This window comes from Macrotis lagotis, chromosome 1 (genome assembly GCF_037893015.1).
Source record: "Macrotis lagotis isolate mMagLag1 chromosome 1, bilby.v1.9.chrom.fasta, whole genome shotgun sequence".
NCBI lineage: Eukaryota > Metazoa > Chordata > Mammalia > Peramelemorphia > Peramelidae > Macrotis > Macrotis lagotis.
The window spans coordinates 865,318,117-865,332,600 of NC_133658.1; the positions used below are offsets into that span (position 1 = coordinate 865,318,117).

Sequence of the window (14,484 nt, forward strand, 5' to 3'; positions counted from 1 at the left end):
CAATCTACATCCTGTAATGCTCTCAATCCCTTATCCATAACTTGGATAGGTAAACTATTTCATGCTCCCCTAATCAGATCATATCATTCATTATATCTAAATAATATGCCCATTTTGTGCTTATCTCAGTATGTGATGTGAGATGTTGGTCTATACTTTAGTTTTTGCTAAACTGCTTACCAGTTTTTTCAGCAATTTTGCCAAATGATGATTTTTTTTGTCCCAAAATCTTAGACCTTTGTGTTTATCAAATACTAAATTACCATGATCATTTACTATGTAATTTTTTCTATTTTTTTCCACTGATCCACCAGTGTTTTGTTGATTACCACTTTGTAATACAATTTGAGATCTAGTATGGCTAGAGCACCTTCCTTCAACATGTTTTCCCCCATTGGTTGTCTTAATATTCTTGATCTCTTATTCTTCCAAATGAATTTTGCTATTATTTCTTTTCTAGTTCAATAAAAGAATTATTAGGTAGCTTGATTGGTATGGTACTATATAAGTAAATTAATTTAGATAGAATCAAAATTTTTATCATATTGACTTGACCTCATGATCAATGAAATATTAATTTCTCTATTTGTTTAGCTCTGACTTTATTTGTGTGAAAAGTGTTTTGCAATTGTGTTCATATAGTTCCTGGGTTTGTCTGGGCAGGTAGACTCACATGGACTTTATTTTAAATGAAATTTCTCTTTCTATTTCTTTCTTCTGGACTTTGTTGGTTATTATCTCTTCTAATGTCCTGGAGTTGAGGCTTGTTACTATTTTTGTTGCCTTTGTTGGAATGCTTATTTATCTCCTTCCTAAATGTGGCGCTTAATTAATTCCTTGGTGGTAGAATGTGAGCTGGGCTAAACATTCTGAAAAATAATTGTTAATCATTCCAAAAAAATGACTAAACTGTTTCTACTCTTTGACCCTGAGAACCCACTGTTGAACAATACTCCATGAAGGTCAAAGACAGAGAAAAAGGTCTTCCATGCACACACACACACACACACACACACACACACACACACACACACACACAAGCAATCATTGTAAGAAATGATAATTATAAGGAGCTCAAAAAACCATAGGAAAACCACTGACACAAAGTAAAGCAGAATCAGGAAAACAACATACAAAATGACTATACCAATATACACAAAAGGAACTCTAGAACAAAAACTAATTTTCTGTAATATAATGATCAATTTTGATCTTAAAGAAGAGGAAATTTGCCTTCCCTCCTTTAATTGAAGAGGTGAGAACTATGTCAAAAACCATTTATTAAGCACCTACTCTGTAATGTTGGGGTTAGAAAGAAAAGCAAAATTAGTCCTTACCCTCAAGGGGCTTACAATCTAAAGGGGGAGACAACATGCAAACAGTCATATGCTAACAAGATAGACGCAAGATAAATTAAAAGGCACTGGGATTTAGGGGGACCATGGAAGGTTTCTTGTAAAAGGGTGGGATTTTGTCTGCGACTTAAAGAAACCTGAGCAGCCAGGAAGCTAAGGGTGTAAAATATTATTATCAGATGTGTCAATGGGTTTTGCTTAACTGTTTCTTTCTTTTTTTGGATTTTTCAAGGTAATGGGGTTAAGTGACTTGCCCAAGATCACACAGCTAGGTAATTATTAAGTGTCTGAGGTCAGATTTGAACTCAGGTACATCCTGACTCCAGGGTCAGTGCTCTATCCACTGCACCATCTAGCCACCCCAAGATACACTTTTCTTGATACAGCTCAAGATAATATGAACTTGGGGTCAATTAGGTAGTGTAATGGTCAATTAGGTAGTGTAATGGTTAGAGCATTGGCCCTGGAGTCAGGGGGACCTGAGTTCAATTTCAGACTCAGATACTTAATAATTGTCTAGCTGTGTGACCTTGGGCAAGCCACTTAACCCCATTGCCTTAAATAAATTAAAAAAAAAGATAACATGAACTTTTTTGGCTGACATACAGTATACTAAGTCATATTAAGTGTCTAAATGACTAATGGCTTCAGATGTTTTTCAAACTACTACCTAATCATACTTCCTCCCTTTGTGTCCTTGTGAAACTTAGTGTTTTGAAATAAAATATAAGACTTTACATTTACCTTTATTAAATTTCAAATCAGTCAAGATTGCCTTCTCTTCTATTCAGCTGTGGGGCCCAGTTGATTTTCCATCTATAAAGTCTATCCAAAATATATCTATATAGAAACTAACTCAATGAGGGGCCTTTTTAAACTGCATGGCATAATCTATTCTAGATAACGTTGTTTTTCCTATGTAGATTATTAGACAAATCTCTAAATGATCATGAATTGAATTAATGAAGCCCAAAAGGGTACTCAAGTTTGATGCCATCAAAACAATGCCATTCATGGGACACTGGGTGATGAACTTGTTGAAATTATGGCCCCTATAATTCATGTGTGCCAGATCTACATCATATTAAAAGGAAAAAATGGGTATCCCTAACCTTTCAGGCCAACATCAAGAAAGCAGAGTAGGCAATTATATAGAAAACTGAGTCAAATTTATAAGAATATAAGTCATCCCCCCACTGATAAATGGTCAAAGGATATGAACAAACAGTTTTCAGATGAAGAAATCAAAGTTATCTATAGGCATATGAAGATGTACTCTAAATCTCTTGTTATTAAAGAAGTGCAAAAAATAACTCTAAAATACCACCTCATACCTATCAGATTGGCTAAAAGAAATAAATATATAAATGTTGGAGGGGATGTCAGAAAACTGGGACACAGATGCAATTGTGATCTGAGTCCACCAACACTTTGGAACTATGCCTAAAGGGCAACCAAACAGGGGGTACTCTTTGATCCAGCAATACCACTATTAGGCCTGTATTCCAAAGAGATCATAAAAAAAGGAAGAAGGACCTACAAGTGCAAAAATATTCATAGCAGTTCTTTTGTGGAGCAAAGAATTGAAAATTGAGGGGATGCCCATCAGCTGGGGAATGACTGAACAAGTTGTGGTATGTGAATGTTGCAGAATGCACCGACCCAGAGTGACTCATAGGAACCAATGCAGCATGAAATGAACAGAACCAGGAAGCAGTGTGCACAGTATCTGCAACAGTGAACAAGGAGCAACACAATAATCCAAGACAATTACAAGGGACTTATGAAAGAAAAGACTATTCATGGCCAGATAAAGAAATGATGGATTCTGAATGCAGCTCAAAGCAGATTTTTTTCAATTACTTTTTTTCATACTCTTTTTTTCCTTTTGCTCTGTTTCTTCTTCCACAACTGAGACTAATATGGGAATATGTATAATATGATAAACACAAGTATAAACATGTATAATATGATAAAGTACATGTATCAAACTGCCTACCATTTTCAGAAGTGAAAGGAGGGAAGAAAGAAAAAAAGTTGGAATTCAAAATCTTGTAAAAATGAATGCTAAAAATTCTCTTGATATATAAATGGAGAAAAAAATAAAATACTATTAAAAAATAAGCAGACTAGACAGAAGAGTATGAACCTTCAGAAAACTGGATTTGAGCTCTGCCTCTTCTTTTACCTAAGTGATATTTAATTCCCTAAACTCAATTTATTTATCAGTACAATGAACATGATTTGTCTTTCCCCGGAGGCCTCCAGGTAGAAGCTTTCAAACCACTCACTGTATATATTATTGAAAACATCCTTGTTCAGGTAAGTGTTAGTCCTGATGATGTCAGCCTGAGGTCCCCTCCATTTCAAGGATTCTTTGAAAGTGGAGATAATCAGACTTTTGCTACATGCCTCCCAGGTAACAAGATACAGTGTACTGGGAATCAGATTTCTGCTTTTATAATGATTCCAATGATCAGGAAACTTTTTTCTTATCTTATCTCTTTTTCTTATCTCAAGCCTAAAACTCCTATTATTCTGATTTTTTAGAACCAAACCTTAACAAGTTTCATCCTTCTTCCTTTTCAGAAACAAGAACTACCATGTCCTTTCTATCTCTGGGCTTCAATTAGTGGTTTAGATGTTGAACAGCTTTGAAGGGCGGGATCTAGCCCAGGTGACCTCTTTCCTGCCCTCCTGTTCACAGGGGACTCTGGATGATTTGTTTGATTCACCACTCCTGCTGGGTAGATTAATCAACCCACGGGAGCCACTCTCTGATCTGCACTAAGCTTTTTATAGACTGTGGGAGCCAACCACCAACCACAGCTTTAATTAGATCCAGAGTGTAAGGACTGCTGTGAGATTGTGCCATCTCCCTCCCAATGACCTTATCTTGGCTCTGAGCAGGAGGCTGTGGTGTGGCCTCAAGGGTGCTGCCCATGGAGATGGGAACGCTCATAAGCCAACTCTCCCAACCCTGACTCTAATAGCATTCTTACAACAGGGGACCAGTGTAGGTGTTCGGAAGGTAGAATTATTAATTTTAAGGTAATTTGGCAAGAATGGTACCTGGAAGGAATCAGGAAAGATTTTGTGTAGATGGTGACTTTAAATTGCACCTGAAATGCAGAGGGATAGTCTGGGGTGGTAAGGACAGTATGCATTCAAGGAATGGCCCTGTGAGAAGCACATAAAAAAAAGGAGATGATGGATTGTTATGTGTGAGGACAGAAGGCTCAGTGATGGATCATAGGGTGCAGGAGGGTTAAAGTTGTCCAGGGGAAGTAGAAAGATTGGAACAGGGTTGTGAAAGGTTTTAAAGGTTTTAGTGAAAGGTTGTTAAAGGTTTTTAAAGCTAAAGAGAGAAATTTTCATATTTTGTCCTAGAAACAAAAGGGAACTGATAGTTGATTGAGTAGGGGAGTGAAATCGTCAGTTCTGTGCCAATGGAAAATCATTTTGACAGTTGTATGAAGTTGTAATGAGGAGAGACTTTGAGACAGGGGCACTGTGTAGGAAGCTCTGGCATAATAATAATAATCTATGTGAGAGATGGTGAGGGGTCCAACTAAGGGGACAATAGTGTGAGTCCAATGGGAGAAGGGGGGGGAGAGGAGGGAATTTTAGATGTAGAAATGGCTCCGTCAACTAAACTGGACATGTGAGGTGAAGAAGAGTGATGGTTTGAAGAGAACACTAAAGTTATGAACCCAGAAGACTGAAGCAATAGTGGTGTTTTTGACAGAAATTGGAAATGTTGGAAGAAAAGTGAGTTTCAGGATGGTGAAGTCTCTTTTGGACATGTCAACTGAAGAAACTAGGTTGTCTGGCCCAGGGAGAAAAAGGAGTAAATTAAGTAAATTACTTAAGGGAGTAAATTAACAAAATCTCCCATTATTTAAAAAGTGCTATCCTGTGTTACAAGGGTAGCTAGATGGTTCAGTGGATAGTATAGTACTAGTTCTAGAGTCAAGAAGATGAGTTTAGATCTGGTCTCAGACACTTCCGTGCTGGACAAGTTATTCCATTCTATTGCCTCAGTTTTCTCATCTGTAAAATGAACTGGAGAAAGAAATGACAAACCACTCCAGTATCTCTGCCAAGAAAATTCCAAATGAGTCAGGGAGAGCTGGACATGACTGAAAACAACTGAACATGTGTTAGAAAGATCAAATGTTCTTGGTCATAGATGACAGAACAAGAAGTAATGTGTGAAATTATAGGGAGGTAAGATTTTGGTTCCATTTAATCAAAAACCTTCTAACAATACTTTAAAAGTGGAATTGTCCTCTCTAGGAGATAATAGGTTTTCTCTTTACTAAAGGTTTTTAAGAAAAGGCTGAATGTTCACTTGATAGGTATGTTGTAGACAGGATTTTGATTCACATCTGGATTAAGCTAGATGCTTTTTGAGGTTCATCTTTCCCTCACAAAAATGTGAGGATCTGTGTTTTGGTGGTGAAGGCAAAAGTTTAGGGCTTTATTATAAGATTTGCCAAAAAGCCCTTACCCTGCATGGGTATCATGAGGGTAAGATGGTTGCTATGCAGGAGGCAAGGTACCCTCTATTCTATATGGACCCACTGAAAAGCTATCCCAGGTTCAGAGTATTCTATAGGTCAGCAGCCCTTTAGAACCATAGCTTATGAACCCCTTAATGGTTATTTCAACCAAGCAGCCAAAGGACAAATTCATTCAAAACGAGAGAAATTTAATCAAATAGCATAGCAACAAGGTGGAAATAACACTCTATTCCCAATTACACATCAAGTAAACTCCCATACTTTATCCCATCCCAGTGTGGAAGGGTACATACATATGGAAAAGAAATAGTTGTTAAAAATGTATGAAAGTGGGGTGGCTAGGTGGCACAGTGGATAAAGCACTGGCCCTGGAGTCAGGAGTACCTGGGTTCAAATCCAGTCTCAGACACTTAATAATTACCTAGCCGTGTGGCCTCAGGCAAGCCACTTAACCCCATTGCCTTGCAAAAAACCTAAAAAAAAAAGTATGAAAGTGAATGTATGGGGTGGCTAGGTGGTGCAGTGGATAGAGCACTGGCCCTGGAGTCAGATGTACCTGAGTTCAAATCCAACCTCAGACACTTAATTACCTAGCTTTGTGGCCTTGGGCAAGCCACTTAACCCCATTTGCCTTGCAAAACCCTAAAAAAGAAAAAGAAAAAAAAAAGAAAAGAAAAAAGATGAGTAAGAACACAAGTTAAAAAGCGAAAAAGACACTTATTAGTTGTGTGGTCTTGAGCAAGTCACTTAATTAATTACCTTAGGCCCTGGTATTATCATGTGTAAAATTTGGAGGTGGAACTAGATGGTCCCTTCTAGCTCTAGAGCTGCTGATAAAACCAGGTCATTGCCTTCTGGCCTACATTTCTGCCTAAAACACAATCCCTTGACTTTTGCCCTTTATGCAACATGTTCCAGTATGAAATAAACAATGAAGGCTGAGAGAACTGATTTTATCTAGTACTGTTGCTGTGGAAATGGTAAATAGAAGCAAATATTTAAATTCTGTGCCTTTCTGTAGTAGACTGAATCATGAGTTATGCTGACCTTGTGCAAAATAGATTATAGAAAAATGATGTTAACTTGGGAAAAGCTAGCTACCAATACCTCCCTTATACCAGAGCTTGAATCGATAACTGCCTCATATGTAGGGTTATTTTTGTCTTCTAGATAAGGACCTACTTTGCTGGGATGATCCCCCAAGGACAGAGGCAGGAGTCCAACAGGACAGCACACTGTTAGCTTTTTGTTTCCCAAAATGTGTATTTGTTACCTCTGAATACCCTGGCATAATCCTTTTTTTGTTTTTTGTTTTTCTTTTTGTAAGGCAGTGGGATAAAAGGGACTTGCCCAAGGTCACACAGCTAAGAAAATATTAAGTGAAGCGGCTTAGGTGGTGCAGTGGATAGAGCACTGGCCTTGGAGTCAGGAGTACTTGAGTTCAAATCTGGCCTCAGACACTTAATAATTACCTAACTCTGTGGCCTTGGGTAAGCCACTTAACATCATTTGCCTTGCAAAAAAAAAAAAACCTAAAAAAGAAAATATTAAATGTCCGAGGTGGAATTTGAACTGAGGTCCTCCTGATTCCAGGGTTGATCCACTCATTGTACCACCAAGCTGCTCCTTGACATAATCCTTTGCACTATGCCTGCACACAGTCCTTACACTTTTTCTCAGGTCATCCCCTGTATAAATCCTATCTTTTTCTCCAGCTAGGGATTCTTGATCTGCTTGGGGTAGAGCCCACATTCATGGCAACAAGATAACTGAGGAAATAACACTTATCTGTCCCTTATCACCCTCAATTATCATGAAATTCTTTCATACTCCTAGTTTATCACCTGCACCTCAAACAGCTTCAATACAACTCATCTGAATTGTGAACAGATCTAAAGAGTGTGCTTAAGTGAATGGTTAAGGAGCTGGGCAACCTGGATTCTAGCCTCATCTCAGACATAGAGTCTTGACAAGAAGACATTCTGCTTCTTGAGCTTTGGTTTCCTCTGCCATAAAATGGAGGTTACTGTGCTTGCATCCCCTAGGTAGGATGGTAGGATCTCAAAATGAAAACGATTTTAGAGTCCATCTAATCCAGCCCCTCGTTTTTAGAGAAGGAAACTGAGGCCCAGGGAGGGGAAATAATTGATTATCTAAAATATTGGAGAGGGAGTCAAAATCTGGGTCCCAAAACGGTTAGGTTTATCTCATTCAAAAAAAATCCTGATATGATTTCTCTCTCATCACATTCAATCCGGATCAATGTGTACCATGGAAACAATGTAAAGACTGACAAATTGGTTTCTGTACGGGAATGGGGGGAAGGAAGTAAGATTAGGAGGAAAATTGTAAAATTCAAAATAAATAAAATCTTTAAGAGGAAAAAAGAATTTACCCCCCCCCAAAAAAACGTATCAATGATTTCTCTCTCATCACATTCAATTTGGATCAATGTATACCATGGAAACAATGTAATGACTGACAAATGGCCTTCTGTGGGGGTGGGGGGAGGGAAGTGAGATTGGGGGGGAAATTATAAAAGTCAAAATAAATAAAATCTTTAAAATGAAAAAAGAAATCCTGAATTCAAGATCTCCTCCCTCAGATGAGAGGCGTACACTTTGTTAGGGTTTATAAACAAAGAAACAAAAGGGATGTAGCTGCTTCAGAGACCACTCCAGGGAATTACCTGGACCAGCCCTGCGGCGGAAGGTTACTGCGATTGTAGAGGACTACAACTCCGTTACAACTCCGCTTAACCGGGACTCTCCATGGTAACAGCCCTTCTTCGCCATCTCACCCCACCCCGAAAAGGCGTCTCCTTTTCAACCCAGCAGAGGGAGTAGCAGCCCTGCCTGCCAGCCCGGCCTAAAGGCCTCTGGGAGATGTAGGCAGGGAAGGCCAAGGGAAGCGATGCCCTCTGGGAAGCGTAGTCCTTTAGCCCCAGGAAAGGTCTCTCGACACGTGGTGCGCCATACCTGTTGGGAGTTGTAGTACGAATCCGAGGGCGTCAGGGCTTCCTTAGCTCCCGCCGGCCTCGCTACTCGCTCTTCTGGGAACTCCAACTCCCAGGGGGCAGCGGGGCGCAGGGCGGGGTCTCTGCTCTGGACTCCGACTCCGGCGGAATCGAGTGGAGAGGTCGAAGTCTGAAGGGCTTCCGAGGAGGGGTGAGTGTGACTTGTCGCAGCCCCCGGGCCCTGCACCCCCCTTTTGAGCCCCTTTTTGCCTTCTCACGACTCTCCTCCTTGAAAAGGACACCGACCCTGTCACTGCCCTCTTACTGACCTCAGGGTCACCTTCAGTGACCCCTGACAGCCCCTTTCTGACCCCTGACCCACCCCCCCAGTGACTCCTCACAGCCTCCCTTACTGTTCCCTTTCCTCCTCATGACCCCGGTTATTGATACCCCAACCCTTCAAAACCCTCAGACTCCTCATAGTCCCCCTTCCAGCCAAACTTCAAATAATTCAATGAGAACTCCCACCTCTCGGAGCCTCACCCCTTAAAAGCTTCCAGTGACTCCCCACAGCCCCCCAAACCCTCAGTAAGACTCTCTTAGAGCCCCTTTACTGGCAACCCAGCCCTTCAGTGACCTCAGATTCCTTGTGGCTCCATTTACAGTCCCTTTAACTGACACTCCCAAACCCTTTGTGACCCCTAAAGACTCCTCATAGCCCCCTTCACAGCCTTCTAATCCCAGACTTTTCAGTGACCCCCTGATAACTCTCTCATTGACCCTCCAAACCTCTCAGTGATCCCAAACAGTCCTTATTAACATCCCTCAAGCTTCTCAGTGATCCCTAATGACTCCTTAAAACCCCCTTTCAAACTCCTCAATCATCCTCACAGCTTTTTTAGCTCCCCCCCCCCCCCATGTCTCTCAGGAACCCTCTGTGACTCCTCATAACCCCTCTCACAGTTCCTTTACTGAGCCATCTCAGATGCCCAGTGTCCCCCTACCAATGACTCCTCATTGTCCTCATTATAACCCTCTTACTTACTGACATCTCACAAATTTCTCAATGACCACCCCCATGAACCTCTACAACCTCTCCTTTCATTGACCTTCCCTAATGTCTCCTAACATCCTCCCTTACAGCCCTGCCTTCTTGACCCCCTTCAGATTGACCTGTTCCTGATTCTTCGGGCCTCTTCTCTTATCCCTTCAGTGACCCTCTACTGTCCCCTTGAGTCCTTCATAGAAATTACCTCTTACACTGACAAATACAGTTAGGTTGACTAATAGTGAAAAAGAGTATGAGATATGAACACTCATAAAAGTTGAGGGACTCCAATTCTGGAGATCTTTCAAGGACAGGATAAGGAAGTCGGACTTCATCCTGTAGGCACTGGAGAGCCACAGAAGATTTTTGAGCAAAGAAGTGATTGAATTAGACCTATGCCTTAGAAAGATGAATCTGTCAAAGTATGCTGAATGGATTGAGGTGAGCTGATTGAGGAGAAAGTCCCCACAGGAGGATGTTGCTACCTAGAGGAAGAAGATGAGGTTCTGAAATTGGGTAACTATGTAGGAGTGATAAAGCACCCAACCAGGAGAGTTTTGGCCTTGGTTACTGACCACTCGGTTACTCAGAATCCATTCCTTGGCCTTTTGGGGTCTCCATTTATGTAAGATGAGGATAGCTTCATGTCATCTGGTTTCTTCTAGGAATTTCCTTCTTTTAAATTCCATTTTGAAAAGGAAATTGATATTGTGTTGACAAAAGTTTGACCTAGCCAGTTTGGGTGGTAATGGGGAGGAGGTGCCTTCTAAATTCTGTCAGTCCTGCTTCCCGGTCTACCAAGGTCTCAGGAACAAATGAACAAATGTTGAATTGAGTCCAGAGCCTAATCCTTTTCTGAGCCTCCTTTCTGTGGGTGGGCATTCAGGTTCTGGAAGAACTCTTGAGCACAACAACCTCTGTGCCAAACAGATTGGTTGGAAAAGACTAATGGAGCTTCGGGCTGGGAACTCAGCCTGTGAGCATTTAAAGGGGAAACCACATCTTGAAAGGAAAAAAAGAGAAGCAAGACCTTCAGTCAACAATCTCATCAAAAATCTATGTGTGATAAACGTCTTTCCTCCTTATTAAGCTTCATCTTCCTTGAGAGAAAAGTTTGTCCCTCTTACGTGCTGATGACTCATAGATCATAACTTTGAAAGAACATTTAGTACAATCCTCTCATTTTATAGATAAGGAGCCTGGAGATGGAAAGGAACTTACCCAAAATCACACAGATTACTAAGTGACTGGCCTAGGATTTAAACTCAGGTCTTCTTATTTCAAACCCAACTTCCTTCTCTCCTAGAGCAATGGTATCAAACTCAAATAGAAATGATTGTTAAGGTTCCCCAGGGATCTGTCTACTATCTTAGAAAACTATATTAATATATAGTTTATATATGTTAAGACATTATCTATGATCTATTATATTATTTGAGTTTTTAAATATCTCTCAATTCCATTATGATCCTGGGAGTGTTAGAGGTAGGCTGAGTCTATATTTCTGTCCTAGAATACTGGGAAGAAGAACTAGTCAGATCATGAAGAATCTTGAATTCTAAGGTAAGAAGTCTGGACTTAATCTTAACTCCTAGAGGGAGCAGGAAGAGTAACATGCTTTGTGTGTTAGGGAGATTAATCTGTTGGTCCCTGCAGGATGGAGTGTAGAAAAGGAAAGTGAGGAAGCAAAGAGTAGACTTTATGAATGCAGATACAATGGAGGAAAAAAATTCTTGATCTTGAGAGAGATTTAATATGTAGAATAGTAGAACAGGCACTCAATTTGGAGGCAGAGATTCTGGGTTTGAATTCTAGCTCTTTTACTCTTCATTTGTGACATCTCAGGCAAATCACTTCACCTTTCAAGTTTCAGCTTCCTCAGCAATGGAATGGTCAAAACTCTTCAGTGGCTCACAGTTGCCTCAAAGATAAATTACTTGGCATTTAAGGCTCTCCACAATCTCTCTCCAGACTTCCTTTCCAACCTGATTTTATATTACTCCCCTTCCAAAGATTTCTCTTCCAGCCAAGCTAGACAGTACTTATAGCCTAGTCCCCAAACTCAGCATTCCATCAGAATTCTATTTTTGCAGTTTGTCCCCTGTCCTTGGCTTCTGTTCACTCCTTAGCTCTGTCTCTCCCAAGTCTTTTCTTTCCTGAGGGCAGGGGTCTCTATTTTAGCATTCATTTATCCTCCTTACTCTAGCCCCAGTTCTCCCTCTTCCATATAATCATCTTGCATTGACTCATCTGTGTGAATGTTGTATTTCCCAGGAGAGTGGGTTCTCCATTGGGGGAGGGACTCTATTGTCTTTGTATCCTATTCAAGCGCCTTGGGTTAGTTATACAGAGTGGGGCTTAATAAACATTTATTGAATCTAGTTAAATTACATACTACTTACACTGTTTACTTCTGGGGATGATTGTGAGAAAAGCATTTTGGAAACCTTCAAACACTATAAAAATAGGAATTATTACTTCCCTCATAGATCAAATAAAAGAATGGAATAATAACTCACATTTTTATAGTGCTTGAAAACCACTTTGATCACAACCTGCTGTGGCCTCTGCTGGGTAAGTGGTGCAAGAATTTACAGATGAGTAAGCCGAGTATCTATGGGGTTGACTTGCCCTGATCCTACAGATGAGGCAGAATTGATAACTCCAGTTTGCAGTGCTGTTCACTTATGTTATCTCTGTTAATCCTTGCAACTAGTCTGTGAGTTGGTGCTCTTATTAGCCCCATTTAAGCGAGAAGAAAACTGGAGCTTTGTGGAGTTAAGTGATTTGATGAATGCTTTACAGCTATAGAGCATCTAATGGTGGAATTTGAACTGGCCTCTTCCAGACTTCCAGTTCACAGTTCTACTTGAGAAATGACCTGCAAACTGGGAAGTGATACAGAACTAGTCAATCAGGAAGCAATTATTAAATGCCTGCTTTGTGTTAGGCACAAAGAAAGTAGATTCGAAGAAAGGCAACAAACAGGTCCCTGCCCTCAAGAAGCCAGTCTAATAGAGGAGCTAATATGTAAGCAACTCTACATATACAAGATTATTTGTTGTTACTGTTTGTCTTTCATTCTGGAAGAGAGCCTTGACATCAGGGAGCTGATGTCATGCCTTACAAATGAAATAGATTTAAGTAATGGGGGATATGGGGAAATGTGCAACATCACCAACCTCACTTTTTCCACTGGAGCCATCTGGGTTTTGTGGCCAAATATAAATCAGGATGGCTGGAGATGGCCTCAATTATCAAGACACATTATAGTGTAAATGGAAGGCAGGCTCAGAGAGAAGGGAATCAGGAAAGACTTCTTCCAGAAGGCACGTGGAGTCTTCAGGGATGCCATGAAGCAGAGATCATCCAAAGTATGGGGGAGTCAGAGAAAAGGAAATGGAGCATTGGGAGTGAGGAGCAGCAGGTCAACCAGTGTGGCTGAATCAGAGTGGAGCAGTAGAAAACTGGAGAATTAGGAAAGGATCAGGTCAGGAAGGCTTGAAAGGTCAAACAGGATTTCCTATTTGAGCAGGGACATCTGTTGTCTTTCTCTGTATCCCAGCCCTTAACACAATGCTGGCACCAGGAGCTACTTCATAAGTGCTTCTTGCTGCCCAAGCCTGGAGATAGAGTAACTGGCTAGTGAGGCTAGTGCTGGTCTTGAGGAAGGTCATTTGTCAGCTGAGTTGAAGAGGGACAGAGTGTGGGGAGAGACTTGAGGGAGGGACACCAGCCAGCAGGCCAGGGCCAGGGCTTGAGAGCCTCACCAGGGGCTGGCCCTATCAGAGCAGAGGAGGTAGACATTTACAAGACATACTGTGCAGGTAGAATGGATAAAGCTTGACAACAGGTTGGATATGTGGGATGCAGGAGAGTGAGGAGGCAAAGATGACCCTGAGGTCATGAGTCTGCGAGACTGGGGAGGATGATGGTTCCCTCAGTTGTAATAGGAGCTCAGGTAGGACTTAGGAGAAGAGAAAATGAGTTCTCTTTTAGACCAGTTGAGTTTGATTGGTGCCTCCAGTTTGGAACGTTCATTTCCAACTCTAGATTGTTCTAAAACTACTGAAACAAAATGAATATGTGCATTCTTTAGCTACATTAGGGATGACACTCAACCTAGTATATGCTATTGTTTAGTTGTGACCTCATGGACCATATACTGTTCATGTGATTTTCTTAACAAAGATAATAAGTGTTTTGGCCATTTCCTTCTCCAGTGGATAAGGCAAACAGAGGTTAAGAGACTTGCCTAGAATCACATAGCTAGGAAGTATCTGAGGCTAGATTTGAAATCAAATCTTTCTGACTCCAGACTCACTGAGCCATCTAGCTTGCCCCACATGTTATTACATAGATATGTCAACTGCCTCATCTTCCTTTCCACCTCGTCTAGGAACATTTTTATCTTCTTGTTCACAAATTGACAAAAGGAAAGGAAAAAGTCTTGTCATTACAATATATGACTAAAGCATCCCAGTTAGGACAGGCCTGGTGCTCTGTAAGGGCTCAAGAGACCAGGGTCACTGGTCCACTTATCTTATGGTAAGTGTTTGATCTGATAGCAGTGTTTGCTTCTACTGCCACCCCAACCCT

At 40.9% G+C, this 14,484-nt stretch overlaps 2 protein-coding genes across 5 annotated transcripts in view; one reads left to right on the top strand and one right to left on the bottom strand.

Annotated features, from left to right (window-relative positions):
* EXTL1 (exostosin like glycosyltransferase 1) overlaps positions 1-8,767 on the bottom strand; it is a 56,116-nt gene extending 47,349 nt beyond the window's left edge. The window contains exon 1 of the mRNA XM_074218050.1: positions 8,571-8,767. The gene's annotated coding sequence lies outside the window, so the exon portion shown is untranslated. The remainder of the gene's footprint in view (positions 1-8,570) is intronic.
* Positions 8,768-8,869: 102 nt separating this feature from the next.
* Positions 8,870-14,484, top strand: part of PAFAH2 (platelet activating factor acetylhydrolase 2) — a 34,597-nt gene continuing 28,982 nt past the window's right edge. Inside the window, exon 1 of one of the 4 annotated variants that reach the window (XM_074218053.1) lies at positions 8,870-9,048. The gene's annotated coding sequence lies outside the window, so the exon portion shown is untranslated. The remainder of the gene's footprint in view (positions 9,049-14,484) is intronic. The other 3 variants (XM_074218054.1, XM_074218055.1, XM_074218052.1) reach the window with 3 other exon arrangements.